The 22,817-nt window shown below is 43.4% G+C and overlaps 1 protein-coding gene across 3 annotated transcripts in view; it reads left to right on the forward strand.

The window, feature by feature from the left end:
* The first annotated feature begins 723 nt into the window (after window positions 1-723).
* The window catches only part of Atxn7 (ataxin 7), a 103,615-nt gene continuing 81,521 nt past the window's right edge, over window positions 724-22,817 (forward strand). The window contains exons 1-3 of one of the 3 annotated variants that reach the window (XM_019204920.2): window positions 724-1,005; window positions 1,285-1,425; window positions 7,107-7,195. The gene's annotated coding sequence lies outside the window, so the exon portion shown is untranslated. Of the gene's footprint in view, window positions 1,426-7,106; window positions 7,196-22,817 lie in introns of all 3 variants that reach the window. The other 2 variants (XM_010606573.3, XM_010606574.3) reach the window with 2 other exon arrangements.

Below are 22,817 nucleotides of genomic sequence, written 5' to 3' on the forward strand. Positions count from 1 at the left end.
GTCATTTTGTCATTTTGGGAATGTTACATAACTACAATATTTTGAGGTTACCTTTTTTTAACCTCAGTACTATTTTTTTAAAGAATTTTATTTTTAAAAGTATGTATTTTTTGCTTTTGCTTTTTCTTTGAGATAGGGACTCCCTATGTAGTTCAGGCTGGTATTGAACTCATGGCCACCTTCCTGCCTCAGCCTCCCAAGTGCTGGTATTGCAGGGGTGCACCACCAGGCCGACTAAAAGCATATGTATCATAAAAAAAGAAAGAATATTCATTTTAACAAGTTGTTACCCAGAGTTGACTCTTTAATTTTTGAGACCATATTCCTCTAGCTTGGGTGTAACAGAATCTTCACTGCTGTCTTTGAGTAGCATCTCAAATTGAACAGGCCAATGTAATACTTGGCCAATTATGTCTGTGTCTTACTCCCTGCTGCTCGGGGTGATACCCTAAAGTTCAGTGGAAGTCACCCGGGGAAGTCCCCCAACCAGAGTCCTAGGCTGGACCGGGAGCAGGAAGATGCCAGGATGGAGGCAGGCGTGTGTCACACACCTGTCATCCCAGCAGTCTGGGAGGCTGAGGCAGGAGACGGAAAGTTCAACTCCAGCCTGGGCAGTTTAGCACCTTAGCAAGACTTTGTCTCAGAATCAGAAAGGGATGAAGATACAGCTCAGTGCAAAGACCTGGGTTCATCCTTCGGTACTGCCGGAAACAAAACTTCCAAATGTATACTTTATTTAATTGTACCAAATAAAATATGATCACATTTGTATTCCATTTAGAGAGAACTTTAACGGAAACCGCTGGAAGATGACATTTAAATGAGCAGTAGTTGAAGTATTTACGTTAACAAAGATTATGTCACAGAATCACCGGATGTGGTTCGCGTAAAATGTCGTCATGTGAAGACGGGTGTCCGGTAGGACGTGGACTTCCAAGGTCGGGAGGGCTGGAAGCAGGCAGCCACCCAGGAGCGCTTCCTCCTCAGAGGGCCGGCGCAGTGCAGGTCTGCGGGTGGGCCCAGCACATCGGGGACACCGGGGACACCGGGGCACGAGCAGAGGTGAGGGTGGGCTTGAGCCCCCTCAGCTCGGGCTCGGTCCCTGAAGGTTGGGTCAGGACAGATTTCGGTCAGTGGGATAATCTCAGAACCGGCCATTGATTTTTCACCGGCTTCGGCTTCTCACATTTTAGAAGGGCTTCCTCCCAGTTAGGAAACTGCTCTGTAATCAGTGTCATCCTGTACTCTGTACTTACTGGCCTCGTGTTTTTCTGTCCACACCAGTGTTTTGTTGGAGCGGCGTAGTGATTGTACTGAAGTAACTATTGGGACGCAGAAGGGAAGCCATCTTTACGGGCTGCGGACCGTTTGCCAGGGCTTACATCTGGGTTTCCCCAGCCCGGCACTCCGGCGGGGCTTCCAGAGGTGACTGGTCATGGGGGCCGTGCCTGGATTGCTGTTAGGAGGTCTAAATGAGCCAGGCCCTAGCCTGGAAGGGTTTCTCTCCCTTCTGGTTCCTCGCTTACTTTCTCTGCTTCCTGTCTGCCCTGAAGCGAGTAACTTTCTTCTCCCAGACCCTCCACCACCCCCTTCTCCCTGGGCCAGCTGACTGTGCGCGGGCAGAAACCTCTGGACTGTGAGCCAAATAAGCATCTCCTCTTCTAAGTCACTGGTGTTGGGTATTTTGTCCCAGGGATGAGGAAAGTGACTGAGACAGCCAGTCACTGCTGAGTCTGTGTGAATTCACACGTGCGTGCAGTTACAGTGATGAGAAACTGCAGTAAGGGCATGGCCAAGTGACAGGTCCAAAGTAAATGCCATGCAGTGTGACTCTTTTAGCAAGTATGCTGATCTTGGTCAGGTTTACTACTTAGGAAGCCTGTTGCAAGGCCTCTCATGATGCATGGATGTGTATATGTTTGTGTGTATGTGTGTGTCTGAGACTTAAAGAATATACTTACGATGGGGCCGGGGATTTAGCTCAGCAGTTCGGTGGCCTGCCTTGCAAGCGCAAGGACCCAAGTTCAATCCCTGTACCAAAAAAAAAAAAAAAAAAAAAAAAAGAAAAGAAAAGAAAAGAAAAGAATATACTTACGAAAAGAATATATCACAAAAATGCATTTATGTCACTTACTATGTCACTTATTATGTCACTTAGTTTGTATCTTTATGAGGCAATATGTGAAATTATATGGAATATACAGTTGTAAGATCCCACTCTTCTTTCTAGCTTTTTATCAGAAGAAAGGGAGTTAAGTATCACTTTAACATATTTCTGGAGAATATGACATATACCCTGCTTTAAAATTTGGGGATGTAGTTTTTCATTTTGGGGGAGAGACTTAGAAAAACAGTGCTGGCTCAGCAGTGCAGCCAGGTGGAAAAGGACACGTGCCCACTGACCAGGCCGCCTGGGCACAGCTTCTGCCTCGAGTCCCCTGCAGGAGAGCCGGCCCTGCGCCAGAGCTCTAGTCTCTTCCAGAGAAACCAGGAATTGGGAATGTTATGTGAATTTTCTTTGTTTTTAAATATTAGCAACAGGGCCTGGGATGTAGCTCAGTGGTGCCACTGCTTGCCTCACAAGTGCAAAGTCCCGAGTTCTATCCCAGGTACAAAAAGAAAAAAATATATATATAAGCAACAAATTCATATTTTCCCCCCAGGATCACCATGGAGAAGAGAACAAAGCAAAGTGTACTATTCTAGGCACACAGGCCCTGTGTTCGGCCTGGAAGCGTGGGGAGAAGGCCCGGCCTGTGAAGTAAGGTGTAGGGCAGAGAAGGTGGATTAGACTTGGCCTCCACATTTTGTCCCAGCTCAGTAGGCACTTGGGAAAACTTCTTAGCTTTCAGGCTTCTTGTGGGTGGAATGGAGAGCTTGGAGTCCGCCTTCCAGGTTTCAGTTTTTCTTCAGTCCGGGCAGAGTGAAGTCGGAACATTGCGCTCCCTGTAGGCCCGGCTGCACAGCTCTCCTTCCTTCCTGCTGCCTGAGAACTTGGAGCCCTGCTCCCACCCTGAAGTTAAGAAGGCTTAAGAAATGAGAAGAAATTTCACACTGTCCCACTCCAGGATAAAGCTTTTTCTTCCTTCATCGCAGTTTGTAGGTCTTTTGAGTTTTTAATTGGTTTTGTGGAATTGGTGATTGGATCCAGGACCTCCCACACTGAACTTCATCCATGGCTGTGTTTTAAAACGTTTATTTTGAGACAATCTTGGTAAATTGCTGAGTTTCCCTGCCTCAGCCTCCCAAAGTACTGGGATCGTAAGTGTATGCTGTAGTTTTGACAGCGTTATGTAACAAAAGATGATACAGATATGGCTTAACTTACACAAGGCTCTTAGCAATTTAAAAGGACATAGAGATGTTGCTCTTACAAAATAAGCCATCTTTCCAGTAAAAGTCAATACATCACTGTCAGTATAACAGTAGGTGGGGGCTTTCTCTGCTTAAAGCAAATAAAGGGATATTTCTTAATCCCTGAGTGTTCTCAAGGGTCTTATTTATTTTTTTATTATTGTTTTGCTGCCTTTTGGTGTTTTACGACAGGGTCTCATTGTGTAGTTCAGGCTGGTCTTGAACTCACTGCAATCCTCCTGCCTCATCCTCCCAAGTTCTGGATTAATCGGGATCAGCCACAATGCCTGGCCTGCATTGTGTTCTTTCATAACAAAATCTGGTGGACGCCTGCTTTTTTCCATTTCAAATATTTATTTTTATTAGTACATTCTTGCAGTATGTAATTTCATTCATCATGGGAAATTGGTACATATACATAGCCGCTTTTTAAAATATAAAATGTATGGGCCTGGATCCAGATGTGGTGGTGCATGCCTGTAATTCGAGCACTCTGGGAGGCCGGAGCTGGAGGATTCCAAATTAGACCCCAGCCTGGACACTTTAGCAAGACCCTATCTCAAAATTTTATTATTTATTTATCTATTTATTTTGGTACCGGGAATCAAACTCGGATCCTTGCGCTTGTGAGACAGGTGGCGGTACCACTGAGCTAAATTCCTGGCTCAAAATTTTAAAAAGGGGGAGGAGGACTGGGGAAGCTCGGTGCCAAGGCCCTGAGTTCAACCCCCAGTACTGCCCAAAGAAAAACTGAAAAGAAACAAGAGGTGCATCTGCCCTGGGGATGCTCTAGAACCTCTGCTCAGGAAGTGCTTTGGGTGTCTGGGGACTGAGCAAAAGCGCCTTTCACCCCTCGCAGACTTTCCCACTCTGTCCCTGGGTTGGGCTGACTCAGACTCACTCTCTTGTAGCACATTCTTCTCTGCTGACTGTTTCTTCCTATAGGGTGGACTTTGGAAACCTGTGGCACAAACAGGACTTAGCGTGGGGGTTGGAACTGCGTACTAAGGGGACAGGGCAGCACCTCCAAGAGGAAGATGTCTCCTGCACCCTCCTCCTGCCTGTACTTCTCAGGACGTAGGAGAACTGTTAAACTCTGACCCTTTTTACTATTTCTTTTCTTTCCTGCCTCTAACTGATCATCATTTAAAATAACTTATTAAAAATTATACATACTGAAGCCAGGAATGGTTGTGTATGCCTGTAATCCCAACACTTGGGAGGCTAAGGCAGGAGGAGTACCATGAGTTCCACGCCAGCCTAGGCTGTACAGCGAGTCCACGGCCAGTCTGATCTACACAGTGACACCCTGTCTCAACCCCCCCACAAAGTATACTTACTGAATGCTTGCTACATAGTATTGAATGAGAGATGAAGTACAAATAAATTAATGAAATAACGCTAAGAAAATCTTCCCAGTATATCTTCAACTATTTCTGTCTCTTTGTAAAACAAAATAAAGTTGCTGGTTAGGCAGTTTCATGCATTGGAAAGGGAACTAAGGTCTGGATTCTAGCTCCAACTTCAAACTATTTCTTTCTAGGTCATCTGGAGCAAATTATGACCTTTTAGTCTTTTCTGCGCATGTAAAATGGAGATCACAACAGAGTTTTCTGAAGATCAAATGACAAAATGTATACAAGAATATGACATTTTTTTCCTAGTAAAGACCTCTGACCTCTAAGTAGAGACATTCTTGCTTTTTAAATACCTATTTTTAGTAATTGCCACTACCGTTTTTCTCTAAGAACAGAGTTTCCTTTAAAGCATATTTAAAGTATATTGACTGGTAGATGGGAAATTCTTTCGAAGCCAAGACTGTTGGAGATTTCACATGGATCCAGCAGCTGGTGACTTCCTTGGGTACCTTGGAGAAGGAGCAGGAATGTGTGATAGAAAGCTGGGCATGGCTTCTCCTAGGGAATCAGACCAAGGAGAGCCCAACCTGGTGCCCTCCTGGCTCACCTCCAGCCTGCTTTGAGGGCAGCCCTGCTGGAAGCAAAAGAGCATCTCAGCCTTCCATCTGCATCGCTCATACTGTTGTGGTACTGTGTAGCTTGGTGTCAGTGATTTTTGCATGTCTAAAGGATTTAGGCTGCGGAAGAATGAATTTTGGCTGAAGACAGACTTCTTACACAATATACTTTTACCAGAAGGCAGAAAAGGACACTAAAATGGAAATAAGAGAAAAATTTAAGGATAGGCAAGTTAGAAACCTGGAGAAGAGAAACATCTGACTTATAAGAATGATTTTAAGCATTACTGGGTAACATTCTGTGGGTGAATAAAACAAACTTTTTAAAGAGGGAGAGGGGAAATATATGATCCAGGAATCATTTAAAAGCCATTAAAGATAACTATGAATACATGTACAAAACATGGTGTAAAACTTCAGGCATTGACTTTCAGATGTGTTTTATAGTATCGTAGGTTCTTAAGCCATAGAAATATTTGGATTGCCATCTCCGTATTTGAAAATACAAGGGGAGTGAAATAACATTCTTACCACCACCCTTGCTGTGTGCCCACATACAGCCTGTGGAGACTCTAGGAAGAGGACTGTGTTCGGTGGATTTTCCATAGGAAATCAGCCTGCCCTGTGATTAAACTTTGACAGCGTCTGCCCTGAAGCTGTTTTGTCGCCTGTATGTGCTGCTCTCTCTCCTGTTTGTCAAAGCTGAAAACTAGCTTAATTTCTCCCTCTGCTTCGTTCCTCTCCAGTCCTTTGACTCCTTTCCTCCCTGTTCTTTCCCAAATTAAAATAGCACCCACATTTTACCCAAAACGCTTATATGTACATGTGTCCAGATGTACACAACATAGCGTGTGTACACAACTATGACGGCAGTAGAGTGCATCGTTTTAGGAAGATGGCTTAATTGAGGTTTCGTTTCTTGAGTCAAGAGTTAAAAATTATTGTCTTAGTTACTTTTCTTGTTGCTGAGAAAAAATACCCAACACCCAGAGTTGAAGGAGGAAAGTTTTTTTTTGGCTTATAGTTCACAGAGGTTTCAGTCCATAGCTGGCTGTCTCCAAGGCAGAGTGGCACATGGAAGAGAGGCATGGCAGAGGAGAACCAGTGCACGGTGGCCAGAAGACAGCAAAAGCAAGCCCGCAAAGTCTTTCTGATCTTTTTGTCTTATCAAGACGCCTTAGAGCAGGCAGCACTCACACCCTTAATCCTAGTGTCCTTGAGCCTAGCAGTGCACCATGAATCAGTCCCACACTCTAGATTCAGCCACCTCTGGGAAAGCCCCACTTATGACCGCGTGAGGCTTTGGGGCACGTCTAGTCACAGTAGATAATAGAGGGGACTGGTAAATAATAAAGGGGAGCAAACTCAATATTCTTATTTAGTATGTGCATGTTTTAAAACCTGTGATTCTGACAGGCTTCATAGGATCAGGCTTTCTAAATACTGTAGCTATTTTGAACGTTAAGCAAAGACTCACTAGGGCAAATTACACACCATAATTTTTAAGCCCCAGGAGGCTGAGTCTATGTATTTATTGAGTAGTCATTTGTTCTTAGTTTATTGTAAATATAGCCAGTTAAATTCATTATTTAGAAGAATGAATTGCATTTATTGCAGAATTGGTAAAGTGCCTTGAATTTTAAGTTTTATGTCTCAAAGCACATGCCACAGTTTTGGAACATCTAACTACGTAAGAGTTTAGGTTTAGATTTCTGATTTACTTTATCCACTATTTCATCCTCTTTCCTTTTTTTTTTTTTTCCTTTAATCTGAACAGAATTAAGAAGAAAGAGCTTCCACAATCACAGCAAATGAAGATCCCCTGGTAAAGAGATTGGGAATTTTGGCCTGCCCTCCAAAGAAAAGGTAACTGGGCACTCAGCACAGCTGAGTAAATACAATATTTCTGATTCTAATACTTGGAGTTTTACCCAAAGATGATAGTTTTTAAGATATCTGCTTAAGATCTTATCTTTTAAGCATAACCCTGAATATGATCTTCCTAATGTAAAATAACTTGGGGCCGGGGATGTAGCTCAGCAGTACAGTGCCTGCCTGGCAAGCACAAGGCCCTGAGTTCGATTCCCCGTGCAAAAAATAAAATAAAATAAAATAACAGTGAATTTAAGGTTATGACATTATCAGATTTTTTTTCTCAAAACTGCTACATAATACCTTCTCCCCCAACACACATTTATTACAATGGAAGAATTCCCGCTCTTTTCCATTGATAGCCACCCCGCCAGTCTGCTCTTTTCCCCCAGGGCCATGTCCTCTCCTCATGTTTTCTTCTTTCCCCACATGATGTAGACCCAGTTGCTCAGCTGCTCAGAGCAAGTAAGATCGTAAGCGACACTGTGCAACCGGGAGGGGTTCTTCAGGCACCTTTTTGGGCTGGAGCCTTTGCCCAGGCTGTGGAACAGCTCTTTGTTTATGAACCGTCACAGGTCATTACAGAAACCACTGGTGATGGGGTTTCTTACTACAAGTTTGCCATTGTGCATTTATTGTTTGGGGAAGAGAATGGCAAAATTTCACAGAATATGAATAAGGGCAAACATTCCTGGAAGAGTTTGGTTTAAAAAAAAATCGTGCTTCTATCCACTCCCCAAAGGAATGAGGGGGCTTACAAGTTAAGATGTAATTTAAGATGAGTCACTGAAGGATAAAACTGAACAGAATTCAAACAGGAAAGACCAAAGGAATTTCAGTCCCTGGGATTGATCAGTTTACATACTTAGGCAACAAATGTGATGCCTCAGACAGCAACTGCAGCAAAATGGAGACATTTTGTACAACTTGTGCCCTTCATTTGAAAGAACATTTTTACCATTACCACACCAAAAACTCAAGCTCAGGGAAAGATAGGGCAGTTTTGTTTAAGTGTTTAAAAGAACAAAGGGCCGGGCATGGTGGCACACTGGTGAGATCCAGGTGACTCTGGACACTGAGGCAGGAGGATCATGAGTTACAGGCCAGCCTGGGCAATTTAGTAAGACTGTTTCAAAAGTAAAAAATAAAAAGGACTGGAATGCAGACTAGGGCTAGAGTGTTTGCCCAGCATGTACAAAGTCGTGGGTTCAGTCTCTGTGGGGTGGGCGCAGGTATCTGGGCAGCTGTGAAGTCTCCACCTTCAAAATAGGGCCTTACATTTTTTTCTGGACTAAAGCTGAAGAGCCAGCCATGCAGAGGTGCCCTTTAGAGGTCATCAGAGTCACCTCAGTGAGCGGTGTTCATTGTGGAACATATGCCAGGGGCAGAAAGAGAGAAGCCGGGCCTTCCTGTGCAGTGGTCAGCCCTGGCTGCAGTGGGGTCTAAGGAGACCACACACACACACACACACACACACACACACACACACACACGCACACACACGTTTGACAGAACACCATAGGAGTACTCTATTCCAGAAGCATTGTGCAGATTCTGCGATGCAGGAGGGGATTATCCCTGGAGCAAAAGGAAAAGAGCAGGGGGTAATTTCCATGGACTGTAACTTTAACTTGGGCTTTTTGAGTATCATACTAATGAAATGATTAATATGATAGCAGGAAGTAAATGACAAGGGGCAGGGAAAGAAGAGTCACAAGTTCAGTGTTCTGCAGGCAAGGAGAGGAGTGAGATGGGCCAGGTACAACTGAGAAACTGCCAAGGCCATAGTGGCAGCTCTTCTCAGTGCTGATGGATCACAGTGGCCCAGTGCCTGTCATCCAGGAACCCTTTATTCAGTGCAACGTACGTGCTGTGTTCCTTTCAGGGCATTGGGGAATAGATGAGTAAAGCAAAACGATGAAAGTCCCTACCATTGAATTTGCTGTTTTTGTTTGTTTGTTTTGAGGCAGGGTCTCGCTATGTAGCTTAGGTGGCCTTGTACTCACTACGTAGCCTGGGCTGGCCTCAGAATCATGGCGATCCTCCTGCCTCAGTGTCCTGAGTGCTGGGATGGTGGCGTGCACCACCATACCCAGCACATTGGCACTTATTTTTTTAACTGCCAAAAAGTACAAGTATCCACCATGTGCAGCATGTTGTTTTGAAATATGTATACACTATAGAATGGTGAAATTGAGCTAACTAGCACACCCCACATACGAAATCACTTTTTTGTGATGAAAACATTTAAGATCTACTGTGTTGGCAGGTTTCAGTACACATGGTTTGTACACTTTGACACCGTATCCAGTAGTTAAGGTGGAACAGTGTCCTGCGGTGTGATGTGCCGCTCCTCCTCTGGCCAGACACGTAGGCAGGCTGACCAGCTTGGCTGAGCACAGGCAGCCCTTCACCGGGGCTGTTCCCTGCAGGTGTGCACATGCAGACTGCCGGGGCATATGCAAATTCCCGGTGGTCTTCTGTTGTTCTCAGCCGTGGTCACAGCACACTTACCTTTCCTTGTAGAGAAAGGGGTATATAATAGACAGCAAGTACAAGTAAATACGATGTTACGGAAGGTAATGATTATTGTTCAGAAAAAGTCGAGCAGGATAAGAATTGGGAGGGCTGCTGAGAGCTGGGGCCTGAGGGTTTCAGTGGCCGTGATGAGAGCAGGACTGAGAAAGCGAAAGTTGAGCGGTAGGCATGAGAGACCCAGCCCTGAGCTGTCCGGGACGGAGCAAGCAGCCCATGCGGAGGCCTGAAGCTGAGGTCTTTGTGATCTGTGACAGCAGCGGAAAGGGGGAGCCAGATCCGAGGGAAGAACTGGGAGAAAATGGTGGGAAAGGACAGCGGACAGGCTGCACGGCCTCATGGGTGACGGAACAGGCCGCGGCCTTTATTCTGAGGTCTCAACAGGAGGACTTTCTTGCTCTGGCTTCTGTTGTAATAAATCACTGAGGCCACTAGAGTAAGACAGCCTATGGGGACAAGGTAAAGGCAGTAAGACCAGTTAAACTGTGGCTGTTGGAATAACCCAGGCAAAAAGGTAACGACAGTGCCAAAAATGTTAAGGAAATTGAAATCTGGACTTCAGCGAATTCTTTTAAACTTTTATATGCTAATCATTTTAAGCAAAGAACAACCTAAGTTAGGTTGTGGAACTTTGATGTGTGCTGATAGTTTGCTGCCTCAGCCAAAGAGCTATGGATTCCAGAGAAAGGTGAGTGCTTTAAGCCAAGCTAAATTGGGGAAGAGTTGATTTGATACTGAAATGAAAGCTTGTTTTTGGTCTAAGACAGGTAAGAGACAGTGTGCAGCTCTCCATAGCAGTCGAACATGGAAACCACCACCAACTGCCACCAGCTGCTGACTGGCTACATAAAGGGTGGTACAGTGCCTCACCCAAGGGGATGGCCCGGGGCTCCAGCGGGTGTCTGAGACTCCTCCGTTTCCTCCTGTACATACACGTAAACCTAGAGTGATGTCTTACTTGTTAACTAGGCACAATAAGATTACCAACAAAAATAAAGAAGTTACCGCTAACTTTATTCTGTAATAGAATAAACTACAACTGCAAGAGATATTTCTCAAAATATCTTACACTATTTTACTTTTTTTTGAGACAGGGTCTCCCTATGAAGGTCAGGCTGGCCTTGAACACAACTACGTTGCCCATGCTGGCCTCAAACTCACAGTGATCCTCCTGCCTCGACCTCTCATGAGTGCTGGGATCACAGGTATGTGGCACCATGCCCGGTTCAGTCACCTTCTGTGATGAGCAAGCTCTGCCTGTGGGATGGGGTGCACAGGTATGGGGGCGCACGCCTGTGATCCCAGCACTTGGGAGCAGAGGCAGGAGGATCGCCTCAAGTTTGAGGCCAGCCTGGGCTACATAGTGAGTTCAAGGCCAGCCTGAACTACAAAATGAGACCCTGTCTTAAAAACACCAATAAAATAAAATAAGGTAATAAAGTAGGCGCCCGCATGGCTGTAGTGACACAGTGCTTGGCTGCACGCGACAGCTCCTTGGGCACCAGCCTGCAGTGCCGTGACAGGCAGTCTGGCGACGGGGCCAGCCTGTAAGTGGCGGAGTAAAGCGTGCAGTGCCGGTGCACCAGGCGGAGGAGGGCTCCCCTCCCAGGCAGGCTGGAGTGGGACCGCAGGAGATTCAGTCCTGCACCTCAGAAAATACGCAATTTGAAATTTTAGCTTCATTTCTAGAATTTTCCATTTAGTATTTTCAGACCAAAGTTGACCACCAGTAATTAAAACGACAGAGAGTGAAACTGTGGATAATAAGGGCCTACTGTATTATCCAGCCATAAAAAGGAAGGACATCCAACATGGGTGAACCTTGAAAGCTTGCTAATTGAAAGAAGGTAGGCGTGAAAGGCCACGCAGTGTAGGATTTTGCACAGGGCCGAGGGAGGATCCGAGAATGACTGCCAGTGAGCGCCGAGCTCCTTGGAGCTCGACAGCGCTCTTGACTGTACCACACTGTGAGCAGACTAGAATGGCATTAAAATGGTGAATTCTATTGTATGTGGATTTTACCTCTATCAACAAGAAGAAAGAAAAGGGCACTCAGTCATCTTTCATGGTATAAATTTGTGTCTTGGACACAAGTGGCTGGTCTGGCTGGAGCAGTCTCAGGGAGGAGGTTGGTCCAGAGAGCAAGAGATGTGGCCTCCAGGCAAGGGGGTGCCGCCCTGCGGCGTGCACTCTGCTGTGAAGAGCAGTCTGGATGATGGGTGGCTGCTGACTGCACGCCGAGGAGTGGCTGTGGATGTCTCAGCCTGTGACACTGTATCCACTCACCAGAGCTTTGTGACGGTCTTCCAGAAGGGTTTTTGTTGGTACTGGGGATCAAACTCAGGACCTTGCACTTGGAAGGCAGGGCTAGTGCCGCTGAACTACATCCCCAGCCCCCAGACGTTTTAACCTAGAGTTTCTTCTTCTTTTATAAAGTATCCTTATGTTAGTTTCTGATTATAAAAGTATATTGTTAAAATGTAAACATATATCAGCTCCCAGCCTGGCATGGTGGAGTATGCCTATAATTCTAGCACTTGGGAGGGAAGCTGAGACAGGAGGATTGCCATGAGTTTGAGGCCAGCCTGGACTTCATAGTGAGACCCTGCCTCAAAGAAGAAAAGAGCTCCTGCTGTTCTAATCATATTATTTTATGGCTCCTCATAACAGCCCAATGGCACAGACACTATTGTGATCTTTCTTTCATAGAGAAGCTGAGACCAAGAAGTATCTTGCCTGAGCTCAAGAGTTAGGCAGTGGCAGAGATGGGGCCCAGGGCCACTTTTAGCTCCGACTTCTGGTTTCCGTGAGGAATGCCATAGCTCGTCAGGTCTGATCACACAGCTTTTTCAAGAGGAGCCAGTCTGGAACTTGCTGTGAAATTTTCCAAATTGTAATACTGGCTTTAAAAAATAGCTCTATTGAAGTGAAGTTCAGATATCACAGATTTACCCACTTAAAGTGTAAAATTGAAAGGTTTTTTTTCTCCCAGTACTGGGATTGAACTCATGCCATTTGCACTGAGCTACATCTCCAGCCCTTTCCCTTTTTTATTTTATTTTATATTTTATTTTATTTTATTTTATTTTATTTTATTGGTGATTTTAAGACAGGGTCTCGCTTTGTAGTTCAGGTTGGCCTTGAATTCACTGTGTAGCCCAGGCTGGCCTCAAACTTCAGGCGATCCTCCTGCCTCTGCTCCCAAGTGCTGGGATCACAGGCGTGCACCACTATGCGTGACACTTTTTTATTTTTTTACTTTAAGATGATCTTGCTAAATTGCTTAGCCTGAGCCAGAACATGGCATCCTCCTGCCTCAGCCTCCCAGAGTGCTAGGATTACATGTAGGTGCTTCCATATCTAGGTAAAATTTAATAATTTTTAGAATTCTTAATGTTGTACATGTATCACCTCTAGGCTCCAAACATTCTCCGCCTCCCCAAAGGAGACCTTGTTCTTATGAAGCAGTGATTCCCCATCTCTTACCCTGGGCCAAGGAAACCTCTGCCTCTGGATTCGGCTGTTCCAGATGATTCATGTAAATGAAATCATATAGTGACTCTTTTTGTCTTTTTTATTTTAATTTTTGTTAGTATATTCGCAGTTCATAATTATTCATACTCATAGTAATAATTCGTTGTAGGGAGTTATTTGTACATGTACTTAACACATCTTAATTCCTTTTTTAAATTTTTTTTTTTTTATCATTTGAAACAAGGTCTCACTAGTAGCTTAGGCTGGCCTTGAACTCACTATGTAGCCCAGGCTGGCCTTGAACTTGCAGAGAACCTCCTGTGTCAGCTCCCAAGTGCTGGGATTACAGCTGTCCTCTTTTGCGTTCACAGTGCGTTCATGTATCAGGTGTGTGCTCCTTGTTAGGGCTGAGCGCTGTTCCATTCTGTGGCTATGCTACCCTGGACTCTTCTGTTCACCCCACATTTTGTCTGTCGTGAGTAATGCCGCTAGTGAGCAGGGGATGCAGACACCTGTTGGAGTCTCGCTGTCGTTCTGGGCATACACCTGAGCGGGGCCGGCGGGGATTCTCTGTCTGACCTTGGGAATGAGGGGCTGCCGAACTGTACTGCTGGGAGTGGCTGTACCATTTCATATTTTCACCAGCAGTATATGAGGGAGGTTTCTGGTTTTTGTACCTACTTGTTGACAGTTGTCATTCTCTGTCCTTTTGCTCTTGGCCTCTTCTTATTACAGCCTCCCCTTGTGGGTATAACATGGTACCTCTTATTTATGGCTCAGGTCTGCATTTCCTAATGACTGCGGGTGTTGAGCATTCTCTTTTCTTCTTTTTTCTTTCAGTACTGGGGATTGAGCCCCTGGGTCTCTACACTGGGCTATAGCCCCTGCCCTTTTCTACTTTTATTTTAAGAGACAAGGTGTCAGTTACTAAGTTGCCCAAGCTGGGCTTGAACTTGCAATCCTTACCCTCTTGAGTGCTGGGATTACAGGCATGCACCAGCTTTGTTAGCTTTGCTGGTCACTTACATTGTCTTCTTGGGGAAAATGTCTATTGAGAGTGTCACCAGTTTTAATAATAGAGTTACTTGGCTTCTAAGAAAACTGAGATAAAAGATTTGTCTCTGTATATGTAGTAGACACAAGACTCTTATCAGATAAATAATTTCCAAAAACCTCCCTTCTCTGGGTTGTCTTGTCATTCTGTTAGTAGTTTCTTTAGAAGCTCAAAAGTTTGATTTTTATTCAGTCCAATTTATCTGTTTGGCCATGTTTTTCAGAAGTACCTAATAAGTCAGATTCTGATTCTTGATTACTACTCACTGCCATTGTCCCCAGAAGCCATTTGGAAAACCTCAGCTTTGTGAGAATACCTGCTTTTTTAGGCAGAAAGGCAGAAAGTTTTGGAAAGAAGGAAAAGCAGATTTTTTTAGTTCTCCTTTTCTGCTCGCAGAGTTTCTTCACTTAGAGAATTGGAGGGAGGAGGACGGAGGCAGAAAGAAGACCCAAGTTCACCAGACCCAGAAGATTTTTTAAGTTGATGAAAAGAAAATATGAGTTTCAAAAGACAAAAGTCAGTAAGTTTGCTGTGAGCCGTTGATGACACCACTTAAAATTAGGGTGACCAGGGCCAGGGGCTCAGCGGCGCCTCTTCTGACTCGCAAGTGCAAGGTCCTGCCGTAGATTCCCGGTACCAAAAAAACAAACAAAAAAACGGTGACCATGCGAGTATAAGAAGTTTGTGGTTTGGGGAAGAAGGTAAGGACAGTACCTCTAGAAAGTCATTTGGGTTAGGGTCTCATTTTACATACAGGGAGTTCTTTGCGTGCATGCTTGGGAACAAAAGGCCGGGAAGTACAAAATGAGCCAAAGAATATGGAGATCTGTGGCCCTTTTGCCTATACCAAGCAGGAGGCCTTTTACAGTGGAGACGGAGAGGAAATACAGGTATTTCTGGAACAAGGTCTCCAGCAGCAGCAGGAACCCAGATTGCTAGATCCAGGTTGTTGAATCAAGATGCGAAGAAGGAATGGAAAAGGCAGGTGCCGTGTTTTTGTATCTGTGGCTGTGCCTAGACGTGGGACTTTGCTGCAGAAAGAGGGAAGAGACTTTTGTGTCGCCTCTTCCACCCTGTCTTAACACTCCTACTTCATGGTTCGTTGTAGGGTGCAGCTCGGGGAACCTCCCTGTGTTGAGAACGCAGACTTTCAGTCTCTCGGAGGCAGTGTGTGTTTCGTGACCTCAGCGCACGTGTCATACGTGCTAGACCCCGGTCTGTGAAGCTCTGTGGGTCGGTGGTGGGGATGGGCGCAGTGGAGAGGTCAGGGAGCTTGAGGGGGGCTCTCCGACAGGCAGACTTCAGCCATGGCAGGGTATGGGTGTGGCCCGAGGAGCCAAGGCTGGGGACTGAGGGCTGTGCATCGGTTGTTTTCACTGGACATGTTGAAGTGGATCTGAGGCAGGGGCAGGCTGTAGAGGCCAAGCTACCAGAGTTTTCACGATTCCAGGGGTGCCTGGGGTGAGAGTGCAAGAGCAAGGACCGCCTAACAGCAGCGCCGCAGCAGGGTCATCTGATGGGACAGCGCAGAGAGACCTGAGCTGGGGCTCACTCTGACACGCCGGGGGCTGCTGCAGGCCACCGCGGATGCTGGAGTTGCCCTCACACACTCGCAACATTCCTCGTAAAGGATCTTAGGGGAACCTAAAGCAAACCAAATCCAAAAAGCTCCTCATCCAGTGAATCCAGCTTTCTTGTTACTCAGCTGATTCAGTTCTTTGGGGTTAATAATGGGGACTATCTCTCACCAACCCTGCTGTATGCGCAGATAAACACACTGTAGTTACTGGTTTTTGAGTTTATTAAAATGTTGTATTGGGACCGGTGTTTTTCCTAGATGGAAAGGCTTGTGTGGGGTCTTGTGACTTAGAAAAGCTTTGGGCAGTTTCGACCTTTTGACATTAAATTGGATTTGTTTGCTCCCTGTGATGAGACCTTTGGCTTTGGACAGAGCAAGTGAGTGCTGACAGTGAGTCTGCCTTTGTAAAGAGAGACCTTCCTACCCTCCTCATCTACTGGGAACATCCCAAATTTGATGATGAAGTAAGATCTTATTTTGTTTTATTTATTTATTTTTTTGGTACCAGGGATCGAACTCATCTGCTTGCAGGCAGATGTGGCGCCACTGAACTACGTCCCCGGCCCTGAGACTGTATTTAAAATACATCCTTGGAAGAGATAAAGTGCTCAAAATTTCACAACATTTTACTTCTGACAGCCTAGGTAGTTTTTGACCTACCTGTATACGGTCTAAAAGGTAGCAACAGCTTTTAACCTAAGAGTATTTGGATGAATTAAATTTTCCCCTGCTCACTGTTCTCATCGCTGTAGTAAAATCCTGCTATTTTGTGTTTAATCTAGTGCTGTAGAACACCTGATATGTGGTAAGCATCAGAAACTATTTGACAAATGGAATACCCATTATTCAAACCATATAAAAGGTGCGGAGAGATACTTTTTTTTTTATTTTTGAGGCAGGGTCTCCCTTTGTAGTTCAGCCTGGCCCTGAACTTGCTATGTAGTCCAGGCTGGCCTTGAACTTGTAATCAAGGGCCTGCCTCAACCTCCCAGTGGACAGATGCTGAAGTTCCTCGGAGCTTCAAATCATTATTAGAAGTACTAACTGATCTTAGTAGAACAGTAGAATTGATATTAGCAGAAGTATTAATTGATATAGAAGGCACACTACTATATTAAAATAACTTTTATTGGGCTGGGGATTTAGCTCAGTGGTTCCACCACCTGCCTTGCAAGTGCAAGGACCCAAGTTTGATCTCTGGTACAAAACAAAAAAACAAAATAAAACAAAACAAAAAACACCCAAAAAATCTTTTATTAAGGTAATATAAACTGTATGAAACATTTTATATTTCTGGGTACAGAAGGTGGAGTATTTAGGAAAGAGGTCATCAATTTTTTGTTATGGCCTAGTTGAAAGGAAAAACTAAGTATTTGAGTTCTGTTGTGCTCTTGTTTATTAAGTGTTCTTTGTATCAGAAAAATTTTTACTTATTTCCGGAATTTGAATATCAGATGCCTTTCTGCAGTTTGGATGTCTTTTGGTGATTCATTCCAACAAGTAGGAGGCCCAGAACAACTGTGGATATCAGAACCTGTCTTTTCCGGAAGGAGCTAGGACTTTTTGATGAGTGACAAAAGAGTATGGCTACAGCAAGAGCAGACTGAGAGATACCAGGAATTTCTTGTCATTCTCTCGTTCCTATTTCCTCTTCAATTTGGTAGTAAATTTGCTAGACAAGGATTGAATTGAATTGCTTAATTGGCTACAAGACACTTGTTTATAGAATTCTTGTTGAGCTTTGTATCACGTTTTCAAAGGTGCTTTTAACGTAATTTTGCATTTGTTTATTTATTTTTTGAGACAAGGTTTCAATATTTATTCCAAGCTGGCCTTGAACTCACTGTATAGCCCAGGCTGGACCCAAAGTAGAGATCCTTCTGCCTCATCCTCCCAAGTGCTGGGATTACAGGCATGTGCCACCATGCCTGTTTTACTTTTAATGTAATCTTGAGGAGCCTGGCTTTGCATTCACTTTACAGATTGGAAAACCTAAAGCATAGTAGTGGCAAGTTGGGTGACTCTCCCAAGGTTACACAGTTTCTAAGTAGAAGAGCAAATATCTGAACTTGGCGACAAGGAGGCCTGGCTCTGCAGCCAACTTCATTCCCCTTATCAGTCAGTTGTAAATAACACAGCTTCTACCTTGTAAATTCTGAACACTGAGATAATGTATTAAGTACCTACAGCAGTGCCTGCCACCTAGCAGGTGCCCCATCAGTGATAGCCACCATTACTAAAACCTTTCCTTAGTAGCTACATAATATTAACAGGACACTTGGTGCTTTTTTATACATTTTAAAATCTGTTATGTTTTCTTCATTAAGCCAGTAAAAAACACTTTGCTTTTTTTCCCTGATCTACTTGCAGTTTATTAAATTTTTTTGCAGCAAAACATTTATTGTACATTTTAGATATGCATAACGATAATGGTCATCATAGAGGATCTGTACCTGTACATGATGTATCTCACTTCTTTTTTTTCACTATCCCCTGCCCCTTTGGCCCCTCTTCCCTCCTTATTTAACAAAAATTTTGTTTCCGTTTTTTCTTTCTATTCTCTTTTCATCTTGTCCTTTCTTTCCTTTTTTTCTCCCTCTTCCCTTATTCCCCTTCTCATTTGAACATTTTCTTCCCATTTCTCAAGATATATTACATTTGTATATTATGTATTCATATGTGTACAGATTATGCATATTGCATTACCTAATATACATATTATACACCTTATTTCCATTTTCATTTTCTCACACCAGAGAAACAATGCAGTATTTACACACGTGTGTCTGATTTATCTCACTTAAGAATATGATCTCATTGTGTTCACTTCCGCAGCACATATACTAAGAATATGATCTCAAGGTGCATCCATTTAGCTAGAAATGTCTCAAGCTTATCCTTTTTATGACAGAGTAGTACTCCATTGAATAAAAAAATCTTTATCCATTTGTTGGTTGATGGGTATTTAGGCTGTTTACAAGATGTAGCCATTATAAACTGTGCCATTATAAACATGGGTGTGCACATATTGCTGTGGTGCGATGCTTTTAACTCTTTGGGGAAGGTGTCAAGAAGGGGAATAGCTGAGTCGAATGGAACCTCTAGTTGTTTTTGTTTTTTTTTAAATCTCCACACTCATTCTCACAGTTGTTGGTCTATACTTCTACCAACAATGGATCAGGATTCCTTTTCCCTACAGCCTCATGAGCATTTGTTATTGGCCAATATCTTCATGATAGATATTCTTTCTGGAGTGAGATGGAATCTCAGCATTATTTTAATGTGCATCTCTTAAGTAACCAGTGATGTTGAACATTTTTTCATTCATTTATTTGCCATTTGTACTTGTTCATCTGAGAAGTATCTATTTCAGATGACTATTTTTGAATTGGGTCTTTAAATTTGGGGGATCTGATTTTTTTTTTTAGCTCTTTATATATTATAGATATTAGAGCCGGGCATGGTGGCACATGCCTGTAATCCCAGCACTCGGGAGGCTGAGGCAGGAGGATTGCTGTGAGTTTCAGACCAGCCTGGGCTACATATTGAGTTCCAGGTCAGTCTCAGCTACATAGTGAGACCCTGTCTCCAAAAACAAACAAACAAACAAACAAACAAACAAGCAAAAGATTAGTCTTTTGAGGAGTAGCTGGTAAAAATTGTTTCCCACTCTGTGAGTTGTCTCTTCACTTTGTTGATGGTTTCTTTTGCTGTGCTAAAGCTTTTTATAAGATGAGATCCCAGTTGTTGGTTCTTTGTGATATTTTCTGTGTGACTGGGTTTTGTTCATAAAATCTTTGCCAACACCAATGTCTTTGAGAGTGCTCCCTGTTCTATCTTCCAGCAGATTTAGTGTTTCTGTCTTAATATTTAGATCTTTGAGCCATTTTGATTTTTTAGTACATGATGAAAGATACGGGTCTAGTTTTAATCTTTGGCATGTAGAAACCCAATTTTTCCAGCACGATTTATTAAAGAGGTTATCTTTCTTCCAGTAAAGGTTTTTGGCTCCTTTGTTAAAGATGAGGTGGCTGAGTATGTTTGGAGTTGTTTCTGCGTCTTCTAATCCATTCCACTAACCTGCAGGTCTTTTTGTTTTTGTTTTCCCCAGTACCATGATTTTTTGGGGGTGGATTACTGGGGATTGAACTCGGGTCCTTGCACTTGTGAGGCAGGTGGCAGAACCACTGAGCTAAATCCCCAGCCCATCATAATGTTTTTATCACTGTAGCTTTGTAGTATAATTTCAAGTCAGGGATTGTGATGCCCTCTGTCTTGCCTTTGTTGCCCAGAATTGCTTTTGCTATTCTAGATCTCTTCTGACTCCAAATGAATTTTAGGATTGTTTTCTCTAATTCTGTGAGATATGCTTTTACTATTTTGATTAGGATTGCATTAAATCTCTACAACAGTTTTGGAAGTATGGCTATTTTCACTATATTCATTCTTCCTACCTAAGAACAAGGGGTATCTTTCCATTTTCTGATATCCTCTTCAATATCTGTTTTTAGAGTAGTTTTCAGTGTAAAGGTATTTTACTTCCTCCATTAGATTCCTAGTATTTCATTTTTTTCGATGTTATTGTGAAAGGTGTGGTTTCCCTAATTTCTCAGTGAGTTTGTTATTTGTGTAAAGGAAGGCTATTGATTTTTTTAGTGTTGATTTTGTATCCAGCTACACTACTGAATTTGGTTATTAAATCTAGAAGTCTTTTGGTGGAATTTTTTGGGTCTTCTATGTAGAATATCATGTCATCCACAAATAACAACAATTTAATGTCTCCTTTTCTATCTTTATTTCTTTTATTTCTTTCTCTTGTCTAACTTTCTGGCTAGTGTTTCTAGAACTGTAGTGAACAAGAATGATGACAGTGGACATCCTCGTATTGTTCCTGATTTAAGAGTGAGAGCTTTCAGTTTTTGTCCATTTAAAGCCAGTGAAAAGCTTTGATGAGGAAAAAAAAGGGGGGTCATCAAACAGGATTCAGGACAGATGTTCAAGTGTTGTAAATTGCTGTATTGCTCCCCACTGGCTGGAAGTCATAACTGTAAACTGTGAAGAATTTTCACACGTGTAAGGAGAGAAATCAAGTAATGTACTGAAGAAGTGATACCGCACTTCATGTTTGTCATTCTTGGTTTAATTCTCACTGTGTACTTTCAGAAATCAGAAGAGTTGAGCTGAGTGTGGTGGCGCACACCTGTGATCCCAGCGCTTCAGAGGCTGAGCCGAGAGGGTGGCTGGGATCTCAAGGCCAGCCTGGATACGCAGGGAGACCCTGTCTCAAAACCCAAGACAGACAGAGACATCAGAAAGTGGTACTCCACAAACCCCTTCGGTATATAAGTGGCTGTGTGGTCTAGCTTCTTTTCACTGCCAGCTCCAAGTCCATTGAAAATTTCCTTTATCTTATATGTAAAATTATAAATTTAAAGCAATTAATAAACATGACTTTAGAGAAACAAAGAATGAATGTTTTCCTGTAGTTATACAGATGTTTTACTGATCAGAATGAATGAAAAATTGAAAATCTGCACTGGGGACTTCCAATCTATGTTAAGTAAGTTAGCTAGTATTTGTTTTTAACTGCCTTTTTTTTCATTGATACTCCTAAAGTTAAAACTTTAGAAACATTTTTTTGGTTCCAGGAATCGAACTCAGGGCCTCAATGCTTGCCAGGTAGGCACTGTGCTGCTAAGCTACATCTCTGGCCCTAGAAATAATTTTTTAAAATGAAATCCTTTCAGAAATTTCTACCATTTTGGTTACAGTTGTCCCTCAGCATTCCAGAGGATTGGTTCCAAGCCACCCCCACCAGCTCAATACCAAAATTTAAGTTATTTTAGTCCTTTATATAAAATGGCCTAATATTGCATACAACTGAGTCATACACTCTCATGTACCTTAAGTCATCTTGTTTGCTTTTAACACCTAATACAATGCTACAGAAATTTCCACTGTAGTTAATAATGACAAGAAAAATGGTCTGTACATATTTAGTGCTTAGGATCATTTTTTTAAAGTTTTTTGAGACAGGGTCTGGTTGTGTAGTCCAAGCTGGTCCCAAACTGCACCACCACATTCAGCAACTGGATTTTTTAAAAAAATACATTCTACCAGCGGTTGGTGGATCTCTGGATACACAGCAGGATGACGCAGAGGGGCAGCTGCATTTTGATAAGGACTGAAGCGTCCAGAGTTTCACTTTTTGGACTGGTTTGCATGTAATTCTGAAAAAATGCCCACTGATCTCAGATGTTTTGGAAGAAGACATTCGTGAATAAACTTTTAAGTTTTGGACCTAAAAGAAACCCTCTCCTTTAGAGACTGCCTTTGTATATTAATTTCCTTTTTAAACATTTTTGTATTCAGCAAGTTGGTCTTTATTTCTTTGATAGAGTTGGTCACTCTGCCTCAACCAGATGCTTGAGATTTTAAAAAGGAAATAAGCCTCACCTTTCCACTTAGGCAAAAACGAAGCACCTGCAAGCGCACTGGGGCAGGCTGATCGCAGGCGCTTGCTGTCCCTGCGGTGTGAGGCGGGGTCAGCTCCGGGTAGCTGTGGTGATAGCAACACTTTGGGGCACCTTCTTGATACGGTGTGCGGTTGTTTCCAGTACTTAGAAATAGCCTTTTATTTTACCGTCTTTAAGAAGTGTGCAGGCATACTGGAGAGCTGTGCAGTGTTGTGGGCTGCTTCCTAATTTTGTGAACAAAAATTGACGAAAACCAAGAAAATTATTCTCTGTGAATTCTGTATATTCTCTTAAATCCCAGGTTCTCACCCTACCTAAGTAGATATCTCTCAAAACACGGAAAGATTAAGGAAGTTAAAATGAGTCCGACTTTTACATGGCAGGATTTTATTTGGGGAGGAAATGGATCACTGTCAGGACGACGGGAGGAGAGGCACGGACGTCTGGGTGAAGCGTCGCGGGCCTGTCGCCCGACGGGGCTCGGTCCCGGCGCACGTG

Source organism: Fukomys damarensis, unplaced genomic scaffold (genome assembly GCF_012274545.1).
Source record: "Fukomys damarensis isolate Sample0158 unplaced genomic scaffold, DMR_v1.0_HiC HiC_scaffold_28, whole genome shotgun sequence".
NCBI classification, from domain to species: Eukaryota; Metazoa; Chordata; class Mammalia; order Rodentia; family Bathyergidae; genus Fukomys; species Fukomys damarensis.